At 42.9% G+C, this 26,905-nt stretch overlaps 1 protein-coding gene and 1 pseudogene across 18 annotated transcripts in view; both read left to right on the top strand.

Moving 5' to 3' along the window:
- DAB1 (DAB adaptor protein 1) overlaps positions 1–26,905 on the top strand; it is a 1,138,859-nt gene that overhangs the window by 438,874 nt on the left and 673,080 nt on the right. The gene's annotated exons all lie outside the window — the stretch shown is intronic.
- LOC123597968 lies at positions 2,333–3,597 on the top strand (annotated as a pseudogene).

The following is a 26,905-nucleotide window of genomic DNA, read 5'->3' as shown; positions in this document are numbered from 1 at the left end:
TGAGCATCCGGCTTCGTCTCAGGTCATGATCTCACAGTGTGTGGGTTTGAGCCCTGCATCAGGCTCTGTGCTGATAGCTCAGAGCCTGGAGCCTGCTTTGGATTCTGTGTCTCCCTCTCTCTCTGCCCTCCCCCCCACTCAAAAATAAATAAACATTAAAAAAAATTTTTTAAATAAGCAAAATCACAGTTGTTATAGAGTTTACATAAAGACAACAGAAGAGCATTTTGATGGTTTGTAGAATCGTGATAACTGCCATAGAGATAAGGGGTGCATGAGAGTGCAGAGGAGGGAGGGGAGCTGCTATAAAATATAGGTGGTCCAGGGAAGACTTGTTGACATGGTGACTTTTGAGCAGAGACCTGAGGGAAATGAAGGATCAAGCCTGCAGTATCTGGAAGAAGAACACTGCAGGCAGAGGAAATGGCAAGTGGAAAAGCCTTGAGGTTCAGTTGAATTTAACACGTGTGAGGAAGAGGTGGAGACCAGTACGTCCGGAGTAGGCTGAGCTAGAATCAGAGGGGTAAAATGGCAGGTGAGAAGTTGAATGAAGACTTTGGTTTTTCACTCTGGGATAAGTAACCACAGGAGTGCAGAGGCATGAAGCCATGGTTTTGTTTTTGTTTTTGTTTTTTGTTTTGTTTTGTTTTGTTGTCTGCCTTGTCTCTTAAAAAGCTAATGATAAAGGGCAAGAGTGGACACAAATTATTGTTGCAAAAATTCAGGCAAGAGATGATGGGAGTAGTGTGGGAGGTGGTCAAAAGTGGTTGGGTTACATTTTGAAGGTAGAGTTAATCACATTTGGAAGTTTTCACCCCATAGGTGATAAGTATAGATGATAAAACTGGCTAAAATCACTTCTGGAGGAAGTTTTGGTAGAGAAGGAAAAGTATTCATGGATGGAAGCCTGGGCAGCTCTGACCTTGAGAGATTGAAGAGACAGGAGGGATCAACAAATGAGAACAAGAAGGAGTAGCCATGGAAGAAAGGAACACTAAGGAGAGGAGCATGCTGGAAATCATGTAAAGAGTGTGCTTCACGGAGGAGGGTGACCAACTGTGCTGCATGATGCGAACGGTCGATAAAGACTGAGAACAGAGTGGTGGGTTAACAAAATGGAGGTCACTGGTGACCTTGACGAAAGCTGCTCCTGACTGGAGTAGGTTTAAGAGAAAATTGAGTTACCCCTGGACATGTTTTCACATGAGACTTTGATCTGAGTGAAAACAGAATCTGCTTTCACACTCCTCAGAGGCCTGAGTCTTGTCCTGACAAAACCAAGACTCAGAGGCCCAGGGCTTTAGAAATAGCAAATAAGAAAGTGAAACCTTTGAACTTGGAAATAGTATTAAAGTTGTCATCGAGGGCTTGAAATGTTGCAGTCACACATCTTGCTCCAGGAAACAAAATGGACCAGTTGTTGGATTTATTCTGGTCCTCTGCCTAAGACAACAGCTAAAGAATCTCCTTTATGTATTTATCCAGGGTCTTTGTCCTCACATCCTCCCTTGACAATAAAATGTAGTGTCCTCCAGAGTCTGGACTCCCTGGGAAAAAAAAAAATAATTGTATCTCTCTGTCTCTCTGTCTCTGTCTCTCTCTCTCTCTCTCTCTCTCTCTCTCTCTCTCTCTGATGAAAATTTCTTCATCATAATTCATAGTTGGTGGAGCATGCTCTAAATGCCGGGTGTGGGTAGTGTGAGTGTTGAGTCTGGACATAGGGAAATGAATTCAATACTCTCTCACTAGTTTGTTGTGCAGAAATAATTATACCATTATATCCTTGTGTGCCTCAGCATCTCCATTGAGTTTGGCAGGATAACTTCCAAATTCCCTTGACTCTTACGTTCTCTGATCCATTCTAAAATTCATTTATGTTTTCCAAGTTGCTAATTTATCTCAGCCTTCCCTTATTTATATTAATCACACTTCCCCTTTGCAAGAGGAATAGGGACATTTTCCATCCAGTCATCTTTATGAATCTTGTATCCGTTTGGATACCTATAAATTGTGGAGAACAGCATTCAATCTTGATTTCTCAGAAACTCAAGACTGGGCAGCTGAGACCTGGGGTCCTGGCCCCTCTGGTTGTTTGCTTTGACTCTTAGTGCTGGTGTCAGTGAATTCCCAGCTACCTTTGGCTGGCTTTGTGTACTTGGTCAATGTAATTAACCTCTCTGTGCTTTGGCTTTTCAACTGAAAGAGGAATATCACTATCACATGTGTTGAGAAAACCTATGTGATAGTCCTTGGGATTTACCTGAGAGTAGCAACCATTAGGTAACTCTTTACTTACCTGATAGATAACTGCCAATTGTAGCTATATGGCCATATCTACTCTAGTCAGAGTTTGCTATGCAAAAATAGCAAGAGAGGTTCTCTCAACTCAGGACTTGATGGAAACAACAAAGAAGTTAAATGAAAATCAAACACATGATCAAGAATGAAAGTCCTCCTTAAATGTTATTTATATATATCTTTGGAAATAAACCACTATACCCAGTTGTCCATGATAGCAATGGTGCTGTCATTTTAAGGCCTATCATCAATGAAAATAACTCCAAATTAACAGTAAATACTAGAATGGATTCCCTGAATGCACAGGAGCTGACTTTACTAAGGCAAAAATAGTTCTTGCTGTCATTGTCACCATGTTCAGTGAATATTATGAGAATCAATTCACGATTGAATCAGCTGAGGTGGTTTTTCCTAATGGAAAATCACATACCTTTCCAGAGCTGACTTAATGAAAGGAGGTGGTGATATCTGATCCAATTAACAAATAAGTTGGAACCAGAGCAATTCCAGAAAATTTTGCGAAACTTCTGACTAGGATGGATTTAAAGTCAGAAGTCATAGGTTATGGGAATTGGATTGAGATTGAAATCTCTCCAACCAGAGCTGACATTATCCATGCATGTGATATTGTAAAAGATGGAGCTATTGCTTATGGATAGAGCAACATTCAGGTGGCTCTCCCAGAAACATACACTGTAACTAATCAGTTTCCTCTTAACAAGCTCAGAGGACTTCTAAGACATGACAGGGTAGCTGCTGGATTCACTGAAGACTCGGCTTTCGTCTGTGCCCCCAAGGAGGTATTGCTGATAAACTTGGTTTCGACATCTCTGCAACAAAGGCAGTTCATATAAGTGATTCTACAGCCATTTAATTTCAGATGGTACACATTGCCCTTCTTCCTGGCCTCCTAAAGACCATAGCCACAAATTATATGATGCCCCTTCCTCTAAAACAAATCTCTGACACTGTAGTAAAAAATGCTAGCAGAGATGTAGGTGAAAGAAACTACAGGCATCTCTGTGCTATTTATTGCAGTAAGAATCCTTGGTTTGAAATAATCCATGGGTTTCTGGACAGAATTATACAGCTGCTTCATGTGCCTCCTGGTGAAAAGAAGGGGGATGGTGTGATCACAGCATCAGAAGGCCCTTCCTTCTGGGGCATGCATCGAGATGCTTGCCAGCGATCAAAGCATCAGGAAGCTTAGGGTCAGTCCTTCATCCTGATGTCATCACCAAATTTGAGCTAACCTTGTCCTGCTCCTCCCTGGAAATCAGTATTGGGCCCTTTTTGTGAAGAGGGGTCTCTGTTGGGTGATTCTCTCCATGAGGCTTCCCTTCTCCTCCCCTGATGTCCTTTATTTGTGCTTTAATGTTTAATTAAGTGGAAAGCAGTGAAAAGAAAAAGAATGAAAGCCCTCCTAAAAGTGTCTACAAGTCTGCATACTGTACAGTGGGTTTTGAAATCAGCTTCCAGTTTGCCCTCACTTTGGCCCTATGATCAGGGGAGCCATTTCCCTTTTGGTGGGTCTACAACTCTCCTCCAGATTCTGCTGGCTGCCTTTCCCTTTGTCTCATGCTGTTTCTTTCCAGTGTGTGCACTGAACTGGTTTCTTCCTTTGGGCTCTTAGTACAAGGGTCAGTGAAGCCCCAGCCTTTGTAGAGGCAAACATTTAAAACCTACTTTAAAAACTTTTTTTAATGTTTATTATATTTTTTGAGAGAGAGAGAGAGACAGAGTGTGAGCAGGAGAGGGGCAGTGGGAGAGGTAGACCCAAAATCTGATAAAGGCTTCAGGCTCCAAGCTGTCAGCATGGAGCCTGATGTAGGGCTTGAACGCATCAACCATGAGATCATGACCTGAGCCGAAGTTGGACGCTTGACCAACTGAGCCACCCAGGGGACCCTAAAACCTCCACTAAGGACTGAGATTACCACTCCATGGCTACAGAGGCTATAGCAACGTGTCTGCAAACTTCCTGGCTGCATTCAAAGTGCTTCTTACGACACCCTCCATTCTCTAGTCTCTGTCACACGCCTCTAAAGGGAAGAGGCATTTTAAACTCCTTTGAGGAAAAGAATTCAATCATTCAGTTCTATTTGGGGTTTCGGACACTGAATGCAAATAAGGATTATGTGATACAACCTGGATAATATCATTATCCATTGTTATCCATTGTTTCCTTTGCTCCTTTGACTACCAGGGGGCGAGACTAGTGGAGTGGGTGATGGTACCCACTTACACCCTTCTATCGTCTCCTCTTCTATAGGGTGAGCCCTTTAAGGAAGGGATGCTGCCTTGCACTTCTCCATGTCTGATCTCTAGTGCAAGGCCTGGCCCCAACAAGGAACAGAGTCGATAGCTGTTGGAATGAATTGCTGCAGTGAACCCACCATCCTTGCTTTGGGGTATAGTACTAGGTGTCATAGCATCGTGGAGTCAAAGATAAAGGACTTCTCTTCTGGTGATCCAGGAACAGAGATGGGACAGGGTGCCATGAACTCAGCTCTGGGAAATCCCAGAGAAGGTCATAGTTTTCCAAAGATTTACAGGCTGAGGAGGAATTCCCCACTCTGAAAACAGTGCTTCCAAAATCCTGGTGCACAGATTGATGCTGGCCACCAGTGAAATGAAAATGGACAAAATAGTCTTTTTCTTTTTTAAGTTTATTTTTCATTTTGAGAAGGAGTGAGTGAATGAGCAGGGGAGGGGTGAGAGAAAAGGAGAGAGAGAGAGAATCCCAAGCACACTCCACGCTGCCAGCTTGGTGCCCAACGTGGGTCTTGAACCCACAAACCATGAGCTTATGACCTGAGCCAAAATCAAGAGTTGGATGCTTCACTAACTGAGCCACTCAGGTGCCCGGTGTAGTCATTTTTTTTAAAAAAACAAAGCTGAATTAGTTTTTTAATCTGAATTTATGGCCTTCCTGAAATGTTTTCTCATTTAGTGTAGTCCTGCTACACTAAAATAACCTTTTCGAAATTGTAGTGATGGTAAATGGCAAATGTTTTAACTTAATATATTCTATTAGGGGAAAATTACCCTTACCTTACGTTACTGCCCAGTTTAATTTCATTTTGTTTTGGCTTGACATTTTTCTGCCCCATGTATTCTCTCTAAGGAGCACTGTTAGGCCTGCGGTTTCTAACAAGACACGGACCATTTTGAGAATCTGAACTAAAGTTTTTGACCCTTTCTCCACAGAAACCTGTTTATGTGCACACACACACAAACTTTTGCAGGTAATTTTGGAAGGTTCACAGGCCTTTTTAAGACCAACTGTGAGCTTGTGAAGAATCCAGAAAATCCAGTTAGGAATTCCTGGACAAGAAGGAGTGACAGTCCACTGTTGTGAGAGAAATTACCTTTCCCCATTCGTTTGCTTTTTAATGAAATATTTCATGTAAATAAAAAGTTTTCCCTCATTGCCCTCTAGGGCCATTAAAAGTCCAAGGAAGCATTGAGATCAGGGAATTAACAAATATTCTGCAAAAGCAAATGGTGTGCTAAGGGAGCTGCTACCCAGCATTTGAACCAGCATTCTGTGGTCTCGGTGGGTATGGGAACCCCCTCCTCCCTTTGGCATTTTTTGCTGAGCATACCTTGCAACCCGTCACCACTGACAGGGCTCTGTGCATCTCCCAGGATGTCTGGAGGAGTCTTTTTGAAGGCATTTCAGCCATCTGTTAGGGTTTCCTGCTCTCAAGGGTGCTTTGATGCCATGAGGAGATGTGACATGACATTTGGAATCTGGGCCCATGCATCACAATGCCAAGGGCAGGGACAGCCGCAGGGTGACTGACTCTGGCCCATTGTGCAGGGATGGGCATGTCAATCAAATACATCTGGCTGGGTAGTCATATTGGCAGCTGGGCTGCTCAAATTTAAAGGGGAGAGGGAAATGAAAGGTCGCAGAAAACTTCAGAAGAGAAGGACAACCCCCTTCGTCTGAGAAAGCTCATCTTCCTCTGAGAAAGCCTTGGGGTGGACGTGGAGACCACAGCTGGAGCAGTGAAGTCAACATTGATCACAGGATCTCAGAACCATAAAGATGGCCAAATCCAGAATTTCCCAAACTTCAGTTATTCCAGCCCACAGCCATGATTTTTTTGCTCTCTGTATGTCACCAATAATTCATATTTGCTTTAAATAGGCTCACATTTTTATTTAAAAACATGTATTTTTAAAGAAAATTTATAGAACTAACTAAAATCTGGCATTACTTGCTATAAATATACTGTAGTCAAAAATAAATGAAATGAAAACAGAACACTCTTTGGAAATTCTAGCTCAACGCTTTGGTCTGCTAGCTCATTATTAAAAGGGGAAGTCAGCAAAGATTTTGGGCTTGTTATAGGAACTGACTCAGACTTTATCCTTGACGTAGCTGGCCAGATTGAAAGCAAATTCAAAAGTGAATCGTCATCACTTTATGTGCTCAAAATTTGTTAATACCACATCTAAGGATTTACTAAAAGTTATGTGCTAACTAAATTGATTTTACGTGCTACTGGAGGGCTGGATTTCACTCTGCAGGACACATGGATCTGATCCAAGCTTTTTACAGAGGTGAGGACACCCGGAGGATGGAAAGGACTTGTCCAAGGTAACCATGGTTCTATATCTGTCCTGGTACCTATATACTGTTTAGCCAGATAATTTTGCAGCTTCTGCCGGAGGCAGGTTGTACCTGCCTACACCTTGGCTTTGGACTCAGCCTTGTGACTTGTTTTGGCCAATGGGATGTAAGCAGATGCGACGCAGGCAGTGGCTTCAAATTGGATCATAGAGCTGGGCTTGCTTTCTTGCACTTGACCATGAAGAGGACACACCACAGTCAGCCTGTCAGCCTGAGAATGATAGACTTGTGCAGGCCTGGATTCTGTCCATGCAAAGATTCAGTATTGGACTCCCAGTCGCTCGTTCCCCTTTTTGGTGCAGTACGTGGGGCGTGTGTGTGTGTGTGTGTGTATACGCACGCATGTTTGTGGATGTGAATATGTATGTATGAGACAGACAGACAGAGACAGAGAGAGGAGGGGGTGAAGAGAAAGGGAATGGAAACCTGGGCTGGGAAGATCAGTGTCCATATCTCCTCCATCTTCCGTCTTCTCAGAGCCTAACACAAGCTCTCAAAAATGTAGACGGTTAATAGATGCTTTATCTTTTACTCAGGAACTTGTGAAATTCAGGAAGTATTTACCAAGAACTCTGTTACATACATGGGACTGTGCTACATATACCTGGGGATACGAAAGAAGTCATTTTTGTGTCGTAGGGGATTACGACGTGCTTCAGTGGCAAAGGCACACCTGCAAGGTGTGAATAAACACCACTTCAGAGCTGTATTGTTCCTGTACAAAAGTGGCAAAGCACAATGTTCCTCAAATATGGCAGCATCCTCTTCTGCCAGGCCTTGACCGTGCTGCTCCCTCAGCCTACAGTGCAATTCTGGAACACCCCATGGAGAGGTTAGGTTCTCCACAAAGCTGTATTTCCTGTCTTCTTCCTTCCTCTCTTCTTTTCCATACAGGCATTTCTACTTCCTTTTGTTGTGGTGGTTCTTTCTGCCTTTGACCCGGAATATTCATAGGACTTGCATACCTTTCAATGAGTTGCTCTCCTGTCTAGTTGTTCTGCAACCTGGTACCGTCCTTCCCTTTCCGCCCCCTTCTAGGAGTCCCATGGAGTTGCCCGCAGTCCACATGTGGAGTCCATTTTACTCCAAACCCTCCCCCACCGCCGTGGCCAATGCCCTTGTCATGCCTCACCTGCCTGGTTTCTTGGTATCGCCTTTGCCCAGGCTGTTCCCCATAGGGTAGTTGGAATAACTTTGTAAACTGCTAATCTGATCATTTGATTCCCCTGCTAAAAAGTTCCCCAATGGCATCTCTTTACAATTAGAAGAAACAAAACAAACAAAACAAAACAAATACCTACAGACCCATTACTGTGTCCTATAACCCTCTGCCTGATGTGGATGCTGTATAGATCCACTTTGCAAATCAAACTGAGGAGATATCACACAGGGCAAGTGGCACACCTTCTGACTCCCATGCCATCCATCATTCTTCATGCCAAGTAAGCAAACCACAGTCTTAGTTACCAGTTACTGAGTACGTACTCTAAGATGCACATAATTAAGCTCTTTATACATATTAACTTCTTTATTCCTCATAATTCTGTGAAGTAGGGACTATGTTTATCCCAGTTTTACAGATGAGGAAACTTAGGCACAGAGTGTTCAAGTAATTTCCTTACCACATAGCTTGAAAATGACAGAGCTAAGATCAGAACCCAGACATTATAGCGCCCTTACTGCTGTTGGGCCATGCAATAACCGTAAGACTGACCAATATGGAAGGAATATCCTCAAACTGCTACCTGCTTTCCCATCCCCATCATTTTTCTGGCTAGCTCTCCGGCTATCCATATCTTTCTATAGCTCAGGATGGTATTGGTTCTCCATCCTCAAGAGATGGCTCAGTATAACAGCAACATCAACAAAAATTAGGAACCAACCGTTGAAAATTGATAATGTCTCCAAGGGCTGAGATGGTCTTCCTCCAAAGAGGTAATTATGGGAACCTAGTAAGAATGGAAGGCTTTTTGCAGAAAATAGAGTATGAGCAATCCTCACAGAAATGTCAAAAGGATATTGTGTTTTGCAAATGTTTATTGCAAACAGACAAAAGTAGGTTCAATTACTCGTCACAGCCTACACATTTCTCTCTTTGTTGGCCGGAAAACACTCAGGTGTTTTGTTTGGTTTGTTTAATATTCTCCAGGATGGCATGGCGGTATTTTTAGCTTTGAAATTTTGATTGTGAATTTCTGTGGCCTATTAAAAAAAATGCCCATGCAGCCTTGCAACATGAAAAAGAATGACAAAAGCTGGTGAACATGATTAATCCACTGGACTTCATATATCATCTGTCCTTTGCCCCCTCCTTCCTCCATTCCCTGAGCTCTCTAAACATTTCATCTGTGATTCTGGGCACTTTGAAACCGGAATCTGTATTCAGCACATGTCCCTACATGATTAAATAAAAATAATAATCATCTTTCTCTGCTGTTGCCTCAGCAGGAAATAGCTTTTAACTCCACCTCCATTGCCAGTACCCCCAGTCTGGCTTGTTGGAGTGAGAAAAAACATCACAGGCTTTGGAGAAAACTGGATGTTAAATCTTAATAATAGGGGTGCCTGGGTGGCTCAGTCAGTTAAGCGTCCAACTTCGGCTCAGGTCATGATCTCATGGTTCATGGGTTCGGGCCCTGCGTTGGGCTCTGCGCTGACAGCTCAGAGCCTGGAGCCTGCTTCGGATTCTGTGTCTCCTTCTCTCTTGCCCCTCCCCCACTCCCGTTCTGTCTCTCTCTCTGTCTCTCAAAAATAAACATTACAAAATTTAAATCTTGATAATGGTGTGACTTTGTGCAAGTTTCTTGTCCTTGTTAAGTCACAGTCTCTTTTGATATCCACTGGGAATGATGATGGCTGCACCACAGGCCAGGTGGTGGTGATAGTTAAGTGAAATATATTTTATTTTATTTTTTTATTTTATTTTATTTTTTTATTTTATTTTATTTTTTTAAATATGAAATTGATTGACAAGTCGGTTTCCATACAACACCCAGTGCTCATCCCAACAGGTGCCCTCCTCAATGCCCATCACCCACCCTTCCCTCCCTCCTACCCCCCATCAACCCTCAGTTTGTTCTCAGTTTTTAAGAATCTCAGGGGTGCCTGGGTGGCTCAGTCAGTTAAGTGTCTGACTTCGGCTCAGGTCATGATCTCGTGGTTTGTGAGTTCAAGCCCCGTGTTGGGCTCTGTGCTGGCAGCTATAAGCCTGAAGCCTGCTTTGGATTCTGTGTCTCCCTCTCTGCCCCTCCCCTGCTCATGCTCTGTCTCTCTCTGTCTCAAAAATAAATAAAACATTAACAAAAAATTTTTTTTAATTAAGTGAGATATATTTTAAATGTCTAGTGCCAAGTCATATTTAGCCATATTGGTTTGAATCCTTATTGTGTGCTGGCACTCTGCCTTTATTATTCATTTAATTTAACTTCATAAAGTAGGAATTATTATTCCTATTATACAGATAAAGAAACTGAGGCTCAAAGCGGTAAAATAACTTGCCTCTTACAGGTTGAACTGCGCCCCCCTCCTCAATAAAAGACATATTGAATCCTAACCCCTGGTAGCTTAGAATATGGTTTCATTTGGAAATAGAGTCTTTATAGAAGTAATCAAGTTTGAATGGTAATTAGGGTAGACCCTCATCCAATGTGACTGGTGTTCTTATGAAAAGGGGATATTTTGACATAGAGGCAGACACTCCCGGAGGGAAGACAATGTGAAGACACAGAATGAGAAGAAAGCCATGAGGCTGGAGTGATGCATCTGCAAGTCAAGGGGCACCAAAGATTGTTGGCAAATACAAGACACTAGTAGAGGCAAGGAAGTATTCACCTCTAAGCTGTCAGAAAGAGCACGGCCCTGTTAATGCCTTGAGTTTAGACTTTTAACCTCCAGATCTCTGAGATGAGATTTCTGTTGTTTTCGGCCACCCAGGTTTTGGTATTCTCTTACAGCAGCCCTGTAAACTAACAGATTCCTTAAGGTCACGCTGTGAGTAAGCACCAACACCAGGATTCAGGTCCTGGTCTGACTTAAACCCGGGACTCACCCATTCCACTACCATTGCTTCTCAAACTGTGGTCCACGGACAAGCAGCATTGGCCTCACCTGGGAGCTTATTAAAAATGCAGAATCTCAGGCCCCCAACCCCAACCTACTAAATCAGAATCTGAATCTTGACAAGATGCCAGGAAATTCTTAGGTACTTGAAAGTTTGAGAAGCACTGTAGACAACCTTCCACAGAGACCAGCAAACATGAATTCCTTTCTCTTCCTTTCCCTAGGTCCCCCTTCGTGTGCAGGTGCAAGTGGGCCTTTCCCTTTCTAGTGTGTTCTCTTTCTGACCCATTTCCCACTCTACTCATCAATCCCCCAAGGCTAAGTTTGTCCTTTACACATGGCAGGGAAACTGGGTGCAGTGAAAAGACCACAGGCTTTGGGAGCCCTATTGAACTTGTTTCAAAATCCTGCTTTACCACTCAGAGGGCAAGTTGCTTATCTTTTCTTTTCTTTTCTTTTCTTTTCTTTTCTTTTCTTTTCTTTTCTTTTCTTTTCTTTTCTTTTTAATTATTTATTTTGAGAAAGAGAGAGAGAAAAAGAGAATCCCAAGCAGTCTCTGTGCTGACAGAGCTGACAGCACAGAGCCTGATGCAGGTCTCAAACTAACGAACTGCAAGATCATGACCTGAGTCAGCTGCTTAACCGACTCAGCCACCCAGGCACCCCCATCTTCTCTGAGCTTCAACTTTTTCATCTGTTCCTAGCGCCATTACCCTGGTGGAAGCCATTGTCATTATGTTCTGCCTGGACTACTGAAGTAGCCTTGTTGGTGGACTCCCCACCTCCCCAAGTCAATCTCAATCTGTTCTCCCCATTGCAACCTTAATGATCTCTCCAAACAGCGAATCTCCTTCTGTCATTTCCCGTGATTGCAAACCCCATCCTGGTTAAAGTCTGAATTCCTGAACATGGCTCCCTGTCCTTTGCATCGTGTGTCCATGTCTGCTTCTCCCCTCTCATATCTCCTGCCACTTCCCATGCTTACTTTATTATTTACCTTCTATGTGTCCTAACCTTCCTCTATATTCTCAAGCCAGCCATCACCTCTTCAGGGTCTTTGCCTACACCACACATCCCTCCCCTGAACTCCTATACTTTGCATGCCTTCTCTGTGCTTTTCTTCATCATATCAACCAAGCGTTTTATTAACTGCAATGTTGACTTATCTATATTCCTCATTAGACCACATGAGCATGGGGGCAAAGACCACGATGATCTTTGTGATGCTTGTATTGCAGCTCCTAACCCGGTGTTGGGATATAAGTCAGCCCTCAATATGTATTTGCTACACAGATCAAATAAATTGGGAGATGCCTCAGTTTTTAGGCCAGCATTGTGCATTCTGTTGAAGAAACATTTATTTCTGAAACCCCACTGCTGTTTTACAGATTAGGTGCCAGTTGTAGAGTGAGTACAGGAACAGCCAGTGTGTTCTTTCTGAGGTTTCTTTGTTCTTTCCCGCATGACTAAGCCGCCTAGATCCTACCTCGTTGAACAAAGCTAAAGTATTTACTCCTAATTGCTTTAAGTAAGGCCTGTGTGATCTAATCACTAATCAGATGCTTGCGTTTAAGAAAGAAAAATGGCTAATTAACGGAAGCCAGTACCTCCAATATTAAGGATCAGAGCTCTCTATGTGGCAGCATGGTAAGGGAAGACACACAGTGAGGCTTGGAGAGTCTTTGGGGCTTCCTTGGTTTTTTTCAGGCCTCATTTCCAGAGAAGTTGAAACAACACACCCACACCTAACAGAAAGGAGACATTCTGAATGAATCCTAGGAAACTGTCCCCTCCTCCATGCGGTCAATAGTAAGAAATGCTGTGAGTTTGAAGTTAAAAGTTACGTTTTGTATTGTGAGAAATACAAAATGAGAATGCATGAGCCAGTTGTGAAATTGGCACAAGAATAACAACAGCGGTTAAGTTTAGGAAAAACAGAAAATCTTATTCACACAGGATGGGCCAGTTTGGACCTTGAATATACCACATGTTCAATAAATTTTTTTGTTGTTGTTAAAGGTTTCTTTATTTTTGAGAGACAGAGAAAGAGGGAGACAGAGAGAGAGAGACCACAAATGGGGAGGGGCAGAGAGAGAGAAAGGCACCAAGGATCCAAAGCCAGTTCTGTGCTGATAGCAGCGACCTTGATGGGAGCTCAAAATCAGGAACTGTGAGATCATCACCTGAGCCCATGAGACACTCAACCGACTGAGCCGCCCAGGTGCCCCATGCTCAGTACATTTTTACTGAGTGAATTTCTTGTCACACACACACACACCTTTATTAAAAAGCATAAAAGAGGGGCGCCTGGGTGGCTCAGTCATTTAAGCATCCGACTTCGGCTCAGGTCATGATCTCATAGTTCATGAGTTCAAGCCCCACGTTCAAGCCTCCTTCGGATTCTGTGTCTCCCTCTCTCTCTGCCTCTCCCCCACTCATGCTCTGTCTCTCTCAAAAATAAAAAAACATTTTAAAAAATGGGGGTCACTCTGCAGACCCTGCTCTTTGAAAGAAAGAAAGGAAAGAGAAAACCTGAATAAATTTTCATGGAAAGGAAAACCCATGCTATAAAGATGTCCCTTCTCCTCCGGTTAATCTAAAGATTCAAAGCTGTTGCAATCAAAACCCCAACAGAGTTTTTCAAGGAGATTGACAAGCTGAACCTAAAACGCACGTGGAAGAGTGGGGGGCCAAGAATAGCCAAACATTTTTGAAAAAGGAGGAGATAAGAAAGAAAGAGTACTGACTTACTCTACAGAAAGATTTACTCTAAAGCTCCATGTAATTTTGAGAAGTGGTTTCATTTTTGTGTTTGTTTGCTTGTTTTGCAAGCTCGTCATCCAGGGAACTGACTTTTGGCAAACTTTGCTACAGTCACTCTACACTGACGGATCTGAATGGAAAGTGAAGGCATGCAGTGTGAATTTGCTCAGCTCTGACCTGTGAGAGCTGCAGTTCAGGGCAGGGGAAAGAGCCAAGGTCAGATGCACCACGGCTAACCTCCAGTTCTGCCTTCCACGCTGTGAGTTTTAGGGTCGGTTGCTAAACTTCTCTGAGTCTCAACTTCTTTTAATCTCTAAAATTCAATTAATAAAAATCCAGGTAGGAAAAGAAGATCTTGGTTGGGCTCTGTTGTAGTGCTTTTAAAATCTGTTTATTTGCATAGGAAATGGCTTTCTGTAAAGTAGGTATTGCCTACTCAAATGTCTGCAGGGGCCAGGCAGTTCATTCACACCCACAGGTAGCAGTTACACAGAAGATAATGGGTAGAGGGATTAGGGCAACCTTGAGTGAGGGTAAAACAGAGCTGCAGCCAAATCAGCCCACACATCCCCAGGCTGTAATTTCAGTTCAGGAGCCAAGAACCCAGCACGGGAATCAGAAGAGGGACAGAGATGAACTCTCACTGTGGCTTTGCCTCAGACAGTGATGTGACTCCGGGCACATTATTTCACATTCTGAGCCCCATTTTTCCACCTTTAAAATGGGCACGTCAGACTCCCTGAGGGTGACAGTAGTTCTAACGTTATAAAATGCGTGTCCGGGATTCTAATTTATGGATGTGCTTGCCAGTCTCACTTCTAGAATTGGAAGACCAAGGTTCACACCCCAGCACTGACAATTGATAAATGCCACCCGAGAGTGTCCCAGGGCTTCACTGAAGTTCAGTTTCTATCACTAAAAATATGGAGGAAAAGTAATCATAATCTTTATGGAGCTGGGGTGACAAGTATGATAATTAGCTATCAAAATGTTTAATAAACTAGACAACAGTGCAAAGGGATGTGGATTAACATAATGGAAAAGAAGGTAGATGAGTGGTCTGCCAAGTCCCAGGTCCCTAATACCAACATTCTTTGCAAATCCAGCCTTCCTGGTACAGAGGTCCTGCTATACTCATGTTACAGATGCAAAAACTGAGATTTCAAATCATAGACCCACACAGGGGTTGAAATCTTTTCCTCCTGGTTCCAAGGCCCATGGCTTCTTTCTTTCTTTCTTTTTTTTTTTTTTTTAACATTTATTTATTATTGAAAGACAGAGAGAGTCAGAGCATGAGCAGGGGAAGAGCCGAGAGATGGAGAGACACAGAATCTGCAGCAGGCTTCAGGCACTGAGCCATCAGCACAGAGCCCGATGCAGGGCTCGAACTCACAAACTGCGAGATCATGACCTGAGGTGTTTTTTTTTTTTCCATGACTTATTTCCCTACCTGCTACTTTATCAGGTGGGCCAGCCATATCCACTTCTAGGAGCCAGAAGTTGTCACCATGTCGGGGACCGTGTCCAGGGGGATCTACTGAAGTTAAGAGCACTAGGCACATTTCCATCCACCAAGCTGGCCAGGCTTCACTTCCTGTAAATGAGGTGGTTAGCCATGTTTGTACAGAGCAAGACTGAGGGCTTTCTCTATGCCTGCCGTTTAAACTGTCAGGTTGTGTGTGGGCAGCCTGAGACCCACGGTTTCTGGACGTGGGCAGAAGGCCAGGGACCCAGGTGAACTCACTACTGACTCAGGTAGAGCAGACTGCTGACAGGGATCACCTCTCATTCTCTTCATGCGACCAACATGCTGTTCTGGCCCCGAGGAACACAGGTCAGCAACTTCATGAATTACCCTTTTGCTTGTAATCTAGTTGCAGTGGTGAAATATTATGTTGCCTAGGGCAGGGCTATCCCTGGCTCTTAGTTGTTTAAATTGCGAAGTTTCCTTTTTGGAAGGAAGGAAGATTTATTGAATGCTTACCAAGCATCAGGCATGGTGCCCCTCACTGTGCACCTATGATTTTATTTCACAAACTGTAGACATTAGATTCTGTTGCTTCAGTTTATCAGATGTTAAAAGGGAAGCTCAGAGGGGATAAGTAAACTTCTTAGAGGCCACAGGTTTAGTAAATACTAGAGCCAGGGGATTAGAATCTCTGGCTCTCGGACTCCATAGCCTGACTCTTTCCACACCACCAGTCTGCCCACTGGTGTGACACTGATGGCAAATATGCCTGTAAAATCCAAATAGAGTTTCATTTATTAATGGTCTGCACTGGAAGAAGACCGACAGCCTGGCCAATAGAAAGCTCATTTGTTTTGTAAACAGAGAATAATTCATTCATTTGCTAATGCTCTCTCCCAGCGAAAGTCTGAGCCAATTCCGCCTTTAATCTGTGATATAGCTCGAGAGCACGGATGTCCCCACAGCCCATGCCTTTGAATATTCCATTTGGGACACGCAGGGATGGTGCTTCCTTTGTCTCAACATCAAAGCCCAGGGCTTCATGTCTTGACAGGTGTATATACATGTTGAAAAATTTAAATAAGTGCTGAATATCAAACCCCTCAGATTGCCCAGTTGTCCCATTCTCCAAGAAAATGAAAGAAAGCATAAGTTAAAATGAATAAAAATATACTCCCCATTTGGAAGTCTGCAATTGACAGCGTTTACCAGAAATTGTATGAGCGCAGAACGCAGGCTTCGATTTGATTGTGGGTTAGAATCTGTGCTGCCTGGGCTCTGAGATTCTTCCTTTGTGAGTGATTGCTACTGCTGGGGGAATTGGCAGTGTGACCAGGCCGAGGGAAGGGATAAAATGATTAGGTCCAAGACTTCATTGCGAAGCTTCTTCCTCTGAGATTTAGAAACCATCTTTCTTTCAGCCTCTTAATGTTTCCTGAACACCGTGAATTTCTCCAGGGGGCTTTATGGCCAGAACTGATCGCATTCAATTCTCCCGGGAGGAAATAGGCAGGTTTGTCTTATTTATTTATTTATTTATTTATTTATTTATTTATTTATTTAGTAAAGAACAAGAAAAGGAGAGGAGAGTCCTCTTATCTTGATGGTAGTGGTAAAGGACGGGTACAAACCGTAGAGTAACTGGCCCTCCGCCTGAATCGCTTCCCCATCGGACCAAACTGCCCTTACTCTGCCCTTCTAGTTACTCTTCATCATTTTCCCCCGGGCTCCTTTTCCCCCTCTTTTTTTTTGTTTTTGTTTTTGTTTTTGTTTTCTCTCTTTTTTTCTCTGTCCACTTCCTTCCTTACCCTAATCTTTTCCAACAGACTTGAAGCCTCTGACGTGGTCAGCTTCTGTAATTAAAAGCCACCAAGTCTTCCAGTGTCACAAGTAAAAGCAGATATGCCGGAAGGACCGAAGCCAGGGAACAGTCAGGGCTGAGGGTGCCGGGCTGAGAAGGGGCATCTGGTCTCCCCTTCCAGACACGACAGCGTCTCAGTGCCTGCTGCTCCTTGAGCTTGAATTTGCTGCAGCCCCTCAAGGGTGTGACTCTTCTTCGTGGACCTGGCTCCTCCTCACCTTTCTGTGTCCTTTCACTTTTAGTTCCTGCTTCTAGCTAAAGTCATGCTCCTCATAGCTCCTAGCTCAGATCCCTGACAAGGAATCTGACTGATTGCATTAGGGTTCTCCAGAGAAAGAGAATAAGATATAGATTTAGAGTACAGATATATAGAGAGACAGGGTATCTAGATATAGATCAGGCTTTTATGGTTTCTATAGAGAGAAAAAATATATATATATGTAAGGGCACCCAGGTGGCTCAGTCAGTTAAGCATCCTATTTAGGCTCAGGTCATGATCTCACAGTTTGTGAGTTTGAGCCCCATGTCAGGTTCTCTGCTGTCAGCACAGAGCCTGCTTCACATCCTCTGTTCCACCCTCCCTCTGCCTCTCCACTGCTTGCACTCTCTTTCTCTGTCTCTCTCAAAATAAATAAATAAACTTTAAATATATATATGGTTTTACATATATATACATATATATGTATAAATATATACATTTATATGTGTAAATATATGTATCTATATATACATATATGATTTATTACAAGTAATTGGCTCACGTGATTACAGATGCTAAGTTTCAAGACCTACGATCAACACACAAGAGACATAAGAAGAGTTGATATTTTACTTCAAGTCCGAAGGGAGGAAAAATCTGATGATCCCAGCTCTAGGCAGTCAGATGGAAGGAATTCCCTCTTTCTCAGCCTTTCAGTTCCATTCAGACCTTCATCTGATTGGATGAAGCCCACCCACATTAGGGAGGGCAATCTCCTTTACTCAGTTTATCAATTTAAATTTAAACTCATCCCAAAATACCCAGAATAATGCTTGAACAAATGACTGGGCCCAGGCAAGTTGATACATAAAATGAACCATCACACTGTGTCCCGTTGCCTCTCTGGTGGTCTCTCTCCTTTATTTCTTTCACTCCCTCCCACCTGGCCACCTCGCAGGTAGCTGGTCTGGTCAGCCTTTGGATTAGTTGCCATAGGACTGGGTATTCATCTATATCCAATCACCTAAGACTGAGCTTAGGGGACATATCAGCCAGCCACCTTGGCTGACCCTTAAGCAACAGCTTCAGGGAAGCAGTCTCCTTTAGAGAAGCTTGGTATGGAATGCTCAGATTGTCAAGAGTAGCCATACCATCCACAGACCATGACACCAGTAAACTCGGGGAGTTTATGTGGCTAGCTGCCAAGTTGGTGATGAAATCAGATATTTTACTGAGCCACAGAGTCATGCCAGGTTCTGTGGATACAAAGGTAAAAGGATGTGACCTCTGCATCCAAGGCTGTCACAGAGGGAAGAAGATGCAAGTCAAGTATACCTGCAGCTTAGTAAATATAGATCACTTGGCTACAGGACATCTTGGAGATCTAGTCCAGCCTTCTCTATTACCCAGGTCAAGAAATAGAAGCCCAGAGAGGTTAACAGACTTGCCTAGGGTCACACAGCTAATTACAGGTAGAAATCTCATTTCAATTTCCATGTATTAAATATGCAATAGGTGCAAGAGATTAGCCTAGACCTTTTCATGTGTGTTACTTCACGTAACCCTTATTACAATGATGTAAGGTAGACTTTATCCAGGGGAGAGACCTGAATTTCAGAGAGGTACACTGACTCCCTCCGTGTCACAAAGATAGGTAGGAGATAAATGAAAGAAGATTTTTTGTTATGTCAGTTTTGCAAAAAAAAAAAAAAAAAAAAAAAAAAGACAGTGTTAGAAATTGTAAATAGGACTTTAAAATGTCTTTAAGAAAAGCATCCAATGCTCACCAGCATGATACTTACCTGCTCTTTGCGAGAACAAATATTTAATAGAAAAGAAGCAGGAGGAAGGACATTTTTGAGAGACTCGATAAGCAAGGAAGGTTATAGAAACACAAAAAGGGAGGAGGGTGACCATCTTTGAGATGATCAATAATAAAGACGTTTTAATTAAGGACTTTTAAATATCTCAGGAAAAGATCCATTTTACAGGTGAATAGGATAATTTAGCAACAAAGACGACAGGGAAAGAATCGGGGTAGTGAGGCAAGGCCTGCTCAGTGTACTAATGAGGCATCCTGGCCTTATTTTCCTTAACCTCAAAGACCTTGACTTGACCAAAGAGCTATGTGAAATATCATGCATATTGATTTTTTCCCCAGGCCGGGTTTGTAATTTTTCCTGAAGTAAGAGCATTCAGACCAGAATGGGTACTGACCTACTTGATTCTGCAGGATAGGAAAGTTCCCCTGGTCAATTGAGCAGAACACAGGCAGAATAATGTCTCTGACTGAAGCACTTGGGTAGTTGTTTTGGATTTGTATGTGTCCCTCATCTCCTTCCCCTTCCATACCTGTCTTCCCCCTTCCCCTGTTCTACTACCTCTCATCCTCCTCTGTTTCTTGCCCATTATTTCCATTGCCCTATAGATAGGGACAATGACTCACATTGCCATCTGGGTCAATGGGCCACTAAAATTAGGATATAGTATATGGGATAGAGAGGACTGTGGACATTTGGAAAGTGCATGCCTAAACCATAAGGGCCAATGGATACTTAACTCCACCTAATTGTTGCCATACTTGACCAGGGACCCTGTGTTGCCAAGTCTTTTAACGTTTCAAAAGCACTTGGAAATCTGGATTTAACTTTTATGAAATACCCTGATTTTTAAATCTTAACAATTAATTCAATTCTTCAAATTCTTATAGGCTGGTAATGATCCATGAGTCACCAGCTTTTGACCTCTGGTATATATATCATATAGGAACCATAGTTGAAATCATAGCTTCATTGCTTCTAGCTGTGTGACTCTAAGCGTGCCTCTTAACCTCTCTGAATCTTAATATTATTGACTATGAAATATATAGAAGGTGGCATATTAAGCACAAGGCTTACTGTCTCATACCAAGTAGATACACTATGGATAACAATTCACTCTTTTTCCATTCTATCCCCTGACCATAGTGTCTCAATCATGTATACATCTGATTCCAGAGAGGAATATTCAGCTTATTACAAGACCAATGACTTCTGGAACATCAGCTTGCCTTTCCCCTGCAAACAATCAAATCACAAGAGCTTACAGCATATTCTTACCCTGCTTTGTTGAGAGCCATTTCCCCAAAATGCATCTTATGTGGGCAATGAGTCTCTATTCATGCACAATTTCACATGAAAAGATTTGCCCTTTTCATTGTACGCATGGCTTGAATCGGCCAGCCTGCATGAAAATATTTCCATTCATTAGCATGCCAAATGATGTCACTGGCCTGGAACTTGGGTGGATATTGCATGGACTGATAGAATCCTATTGCTCTAAGGATTCTCAGAGGAGGTTGTCTCTTCCAACCTTCCATGTCCAATGCAGCTTAAAACACCACCAGAATGTGGTGAGGGCTCACTATTTGGGGAAGCTATCTTGGCCACTCTAGCTACTTCAGATATCTTCCTTGTATCACATTTAAATCTGAATTTCAGTAACTTCTGTCTGTTGGTTCAGATCTACCAGGAATCTGAGAGTCAGATTGGTCATACGACAACATGCTATCTCATTAAATAATCATAAAGGCGGGAACTTATGTAACAACGTCAGGTCTGTTCTTGACGTTTTACAGGTATTTAGTCACTTAACATTCACAAAAACCCTATAAAACAGGTAATGAAGCATTCTGCTTTTCAGAATGAGTAAGTAAATGTGAGGCACAGAGCAATTAAATGACATACCCAAGGTCTCACGGCTTGTAAGAGAGAGAGGCAGGAAGGAAGACAGGGTCGTCTGGCCTCCATGTGGTTAGGGACTACATCCCCCTGCCCCTCCATCAGAGGGTACCTGCACCAAGATCAACTGCAGAACCAAGGGCTCTGATGTTACCCAGAGCAGATTTGCATACTGGCCCTCCCCCTCCAGCTCAAAGCAGACTTGTGCAAACTTGTCCACGTCTCTGACCTTTTATGCCACCTTTCAGTGGTCTTGGGAGTCAAATCTCTGCAAATTGTCTAGAGCAGAGTCTGGCAAGTAATGGACATGCAAAGGGTTTTTGTTGAGTGAATGACATTTGTCAACACCCCAGACCATGCATCACCTGGTCTTTTATCCTCACTACCATGGCAAATGTTCCAAGAGCCCTCTTCATACTAACTGCTCACTCTTCTTTGGCCACTCTCCATTTTCTTCTGTCCTTTTCGGCATGAAGGATATTTCAGGGTGGTCTTCCCTCCCTCAGAATACAGTGGTATTCTCACTAGCTTAACTCTCTGCTCGCATCACTGCTGCTAAGACTGTGCTAATACACTTCTCTCTCAAGTATCTATTCTTCTCCAGGCTCTCCATTGGGAACTGAGAATAAAAAATGATCTAAGACAAGATCTCTGCCCTAAGGACCCCTCAGGTAGAGTAGAATTCATGGTACAAAGAGTTATGGAAAGAGTGAAAAGGGAGTATGCAGGAAGGAAGACAACTCTACTCAGGGAAGGGTGAGACATAAAACATTTTTGAATAAGGATGGGAAAGGAAAGAAGGGAAGAAAATGTATGGATTAGGGGGCATCTGGTGGCTCAGTTGGTTATGCATACAACTCTTTTTTTTTTTTAATTTTTTTTAACGTTTATTTATTTTTGAGACAGAGAGAGACAGAGCATGACCAGTGGAGGGTCAGAAAGAGAGGGAGACACAGAATCTGAAACAGGCTCCAGGCTCTGAGTGGTCAGCACAGAGCCCAACACAGGGCTCGAACTCACAGACCCCGAGATCATGACCCGAGCCGAAGTCGGACGCTTAACCGACTGAGCCACCCAGGCGCCCCTATGCATACAACTCTTGATTTTGGCTCAGGTCATGATCTCACCCCCGCATCGAGCTCTGTGCTGACGGTATGGATCCTGCTTGGGATTCTCTTTCTCTCTGTCTCTTTCTGCCCCTCCTCCATTCGTTCTCTGTAAACAAACAAACAAACAAACCAACATTAAAAAAAGGAAATGTATGATTTAGAACCTTGGGATAACCTACATGTCATAAAACAGACCTTAAAATGGTTGCATGAACTCATGGTAGAATATCTAAATGCTCTTAAAATGAGTTGTAGGGAAATCCATAAATATGAAAAAAAAAAAAAAAACCTAACATGTAAAAGATAAGATTGGTAAGTTTTACCAGTTAAAAATTTTAAATTAATGTATTATAAAAACGAAAACAGGGGCACTTGGGTGGCTCAGTTGGTTAAGCTTCCGACTTCAGCTCAGGTCATGATCTCACAATTCTTGAGTTCGAGCCCCGCATCAGACTCTGTGCTGACAGTTCAGAGCCTGGAACCTGCTTCAGATTCTGTGTTTCCATCTCTCTCTGCCCCTCCCCCACTCAAGCTCTGTCTCTCTCTCTCTCTCTCTCAAAAATAAACAAACATTAGAAAAATTAAGAAAAAACGAAAACATAAAAAGCCACTGTGTAGCAAAAGTTGCTGATTGTGAGATCACCTGCAGATCTGAAGACACTTTCATCACATATAGCAAAGGACAAGTATCTAGGGAAATGCTAAACCAGTAAGTAAAAGACAAAAAATATATAGAAAAATGAGGAAAGAAAATGCACAGGAAATTCACATATGAGTAATTGTAAATAGTCCCCAACCTTAATAGTCAATCTAGGGAATTCAAATTGAAATAATAATGAGAAAAATAATTTCTCATCCATCAGACTAGGAAACATTTAAAGGTATGAAAAAGAACAAGTGTTGGTGAAGGAATAAGGGAAAATTATGATTATCCTGAATTTCTAGAGAAATATAAATTGATAATATACTTGCAAAGAGCAATTTGGCTGTCTTGAGTGTATGCATTCCCTATGACCCAGTAATTCTGATGCGCGCGCACACACACACACACACACACACACACACACATATTTATACAATATGTACATACACTTCCAGACTCACTCCAGAGAATATTGTGGACATGTGCACAAACACACCTATACCAGAAAATTCATTGCAATTCTATTTAAAATGGAAGAAAAATATAAACCATCTTCATGCCCATTATTTGAAGAATGGATGGAATACTTAAGAAGTATTCAAATACTTAAGAAGTACAAGGTAATGATGAGATCTGAAACACATAATTTAAGTGAAAAAGTGTGCTAAATTATATGTAGTACATGTACAATATGATGTCATTCGTGGAAATTTTTTTAAAAGCCCACAAACATTAAACAATACTGTATATTCATACATACAATGTTTTCAAAAACATCAAATGGAAAAGATACTTAATCCATGAAAGTGGTAGCTACTAGAAAGGGAAGAAGAAATGAGACTCACACCAAAAACCAGAGGGGATGTCAATCTTACCTAAAATGTTTGATTTTCTTATTTAAAAAAACATTTAAGGCAGTTGTGACAAAAATGTTAATAATTACCAATTATTTGTCATAGGCCCATGGATATTTATAATTCTTTGTCATTTTTGCTACTTTTATAAATGTCTTCAAAATTTAAATATGATCTCAGGAGACGAAGAGCTACCTTGAAAGTCTTGAATGAGTCATTTTGATGCTTAAGGGTCAGGATTCAGGTCAGAGTTTCTCTGGTCATTCCCTTCAAATGGCCCTAGGAAAATACAAGCTCCAGCTCATGGGAAAGGAAGGTAACACGACAATCCAAGTGATTTCTGATGATATGTTTACAACTCTCAGAGGAACCAACCATATAAATTTACTTTTTGGCTAAAAATCAAATATGAAATATGAAGCAAAGAAAATTCCATATTTGTGGGGCGCCTGGGTGGCTCAGTCGTTTAAGCATCAGACTCTTGGTTTTGGCTCAGGTCATGATCTCAGGGTGGTGAGTTTGAGCCCCACATTGGGCTCCCCTCTGACAAAGTGGAGGCTGCTTGGGATTCTCTCTCTCTCTCTCTCTCTCTCTCTCTCTCTGCCCCTCCCCCTTAATACTTCACTTTCTCTCAAAATACATAAACTTAAAAAGTTTAGCAAATTCCATATTTGTTTATTCAAAGTCATGTAATTAAACTTTCAACACACATTGGGGAGTACCTTCCCCTGTGGAAGGTACACATGGATATTAAACCACTTTCTTGGGAGTAGAGCACCAAACTCACATTTTACTGGGCAGATACCCTTACTTCCATATCTCCCCCAGGTCACCTTTCTAAGTATTGCGTGCAAAAATGCTGAGAAGGAGGTATTACTATTCCCAATCTACAAATTAATATATTGACAGTGAACTAGCCCAGGGTCATCATCAATTAGTAAGTGGCAGACTTTATTCTCAGACTCAGATTTTCTGACAGGAGCTTCCGTGTTGCTAGAGCAGACATTGGATGTTTTCAGAGAAGTGAGATGCATATTAGCACTCTTCTGAGATGTACAGTGTTCTGTAGAAAGCAAAACTTTCCAACCTTTGCTTTTGTCCTTGAAACTGAGAAATAAAATTGGAAGTGGAACTAATAGTCTTTGGAAGGCAGGCCTGCCTACCATTTAGCGTTCATTCCCACTGGGCAGGAACCATGTCATTGGCCGTGGTTTGCTCTGTGCTGAGGGCATGGACGCTCAGATGGAGAGTGCCCTCAGAGCATGCCTTGCACCTGCCAGTGACAAATTGTCATCTGGGAGGTCTGTGAGCACCTAATTGACTCTTCTTCGTTCAGAGAACACACGCCCCTCGTGCAGAGAGCCCAAGGAGCAAGGTGCTGAAGTGCACAGGACGTAAGATCCGAGCTCCCAGCGTCACGGTTTCCTTTGAGCTTCCTTTGTGACTGTAGCCAGAATGGCCTTTCTGATCCTTAAAACTCCTGCACTGAAAATGGTGCCAGTTCTTAGATTGCCAGTATGTTGATGGGACTAAATGAACGGAGTATGCTGAGTAACAAAGCAATTGTTGAGCATTTTCTGATGGTTTGTCTGGATCCTCAAGTCCCCATCCTCTGAGGTAAAAAGGAAAACTCCTAAAACCTCCATTTCACGGTAGAGACCTCAGAGAGGTTACAGGACACTCTAGTGAACGGCTCCCTGATTTCTGAGAGGTATTTTCAGGCTAACGAGTACATGTGAGCCTTGACAGATGATCCACTAGTTATTATTCAGAGGCCAAACGGCTGCCTCTTTTTTCTGAGTTAGGTGCGGCTCAGCCTAACACTTACAGACCCTTCTCGCATCCTCCTGAGGGGACACCTGCATATACACAGGTGTAGCCACCCGAGGACCTCTGTGTGTTAAGACCTTTTTAACTCAGGAAAGTTTAGAAACAACCGGAGCCGCTGTAGACGCTGAGTCCACAAAGTGGAATGAATTGTTTATATGTTACCAGTAAGTGATGTGTGCCGGGGTAAGTGCACATTCACGTCCTGGGGTATACAGTGGTGCACAACACAAGCACGTAGCGATGGCATACTTGGGATGTTACCTTTCCACCCAGTGTACTTGCCAAGAGTGTTGTTCCCCTTGCTTCCATGCCACTTGTGGTTCTCTCCGCCCCAATTACCATCTTGGGCCACCCTGTCATCCCATCCCACTATGCTTGTCTAAACCCCACTGTTCCTTCACATCGCTCCTCAGGAAGGACTCCTCGGCCCTCCCATATCTAGATTTGGTCATTCCCCCGCGTACTTGCAGATAGCCCCCACGTTCTTTTGCGACGTGTAGCTCATCCTATGAGTAATTATTGGCATCGTCTGTGCTGGAGACGGAGAAGTGCGCCTGGGGAGGGCTCAAGAGTTTCTCAAGGACACAGGCCTATACACAGAATGAGGTTCCTGCCCTCAGGGTGGTCCCCCCAGGCCTCCTCAGTCACTTCATGCGTGGACTTCCCTTCTCGTGTCAGTATCATCAGGAGAAGGGTGTGGAGCTCACTGCGTGCTGTGTGGTCCCCTCTCACTATATCTCCTGACACCAGCTAGACTTAAGGTGACTCAGCTCGGTTTTCACTAGTCCCTATCTTGGCGATCCTGCTTTTTTATAGAAACCTATCTTCCCTAGATTCATTGTTAATGTTATTTCTAAAATACCGTGTTACCTATTTTTATATTTTTATCTTATATCCCACCACCCACTTGTTTCCACACCTGTACAATAAGACAGTTGGAGAATATAAATCTTCAAGGTTCTTCCCAGGCTAATGGTCTGAGTCTGCGGAATGTCCCCTTAGTGGGTTAAGCCAAAAGAAATATCCCCCCCCCGGTTTAAGTGGCTACTGTCTGAGGGCCACAGAAGCAGCTTAAATGAACACTATTGATACCAAAGATGCTGTTGCCTTACTTATTTTTCTTCCCTTCCCACCTGTTCCAGGTGCTTAAACCTCCACCCCCATGGGCCTCGTGGAGCATCAGTGCTCCTGCGGAGATCCCATACATATTACTTGATGAACGCTGTGACACGGGCAAGTTAGCAGTGATTAGAATCTATTTGCCTTCACTTCGTCTCGTGGCAGATTATACTTGTATATTAGCTTGATAATTCTCTGATTACCAAGGAGTTCAACTGAGGCTCTCAGTCTCCTCCGTCCTCATTAGCCTTGTCCAGCTGAGCTTGGGCTGGGCTGAACCATCACTACAGTCATCTCACTCGGTGGCGGGCATGAGAATGATTCGTTCTGGGAACCGT

This window comes from Leopardus geoffroyi, chromosome C1 (assembly GCF_018350155.1).
Source record: "Leopardus geoffroyi isolate Oge1 chromosome C1, O.geoffroyi_Oge1_pat1.0, whole genome shotgun sequence".
Taxonomy (NCBI): domain Eukaryota; kingdom Metazoa; phylum Chordata; class Mammalia; order Carnivora; family Felidae; genus Leopardus; species Leopardus geoffroyi.
The sequence above is the reverse complement of the archived record's forward strand: the minus strand, read 5'-3'. Positions and strand labels throughout refer to the sequence as shown.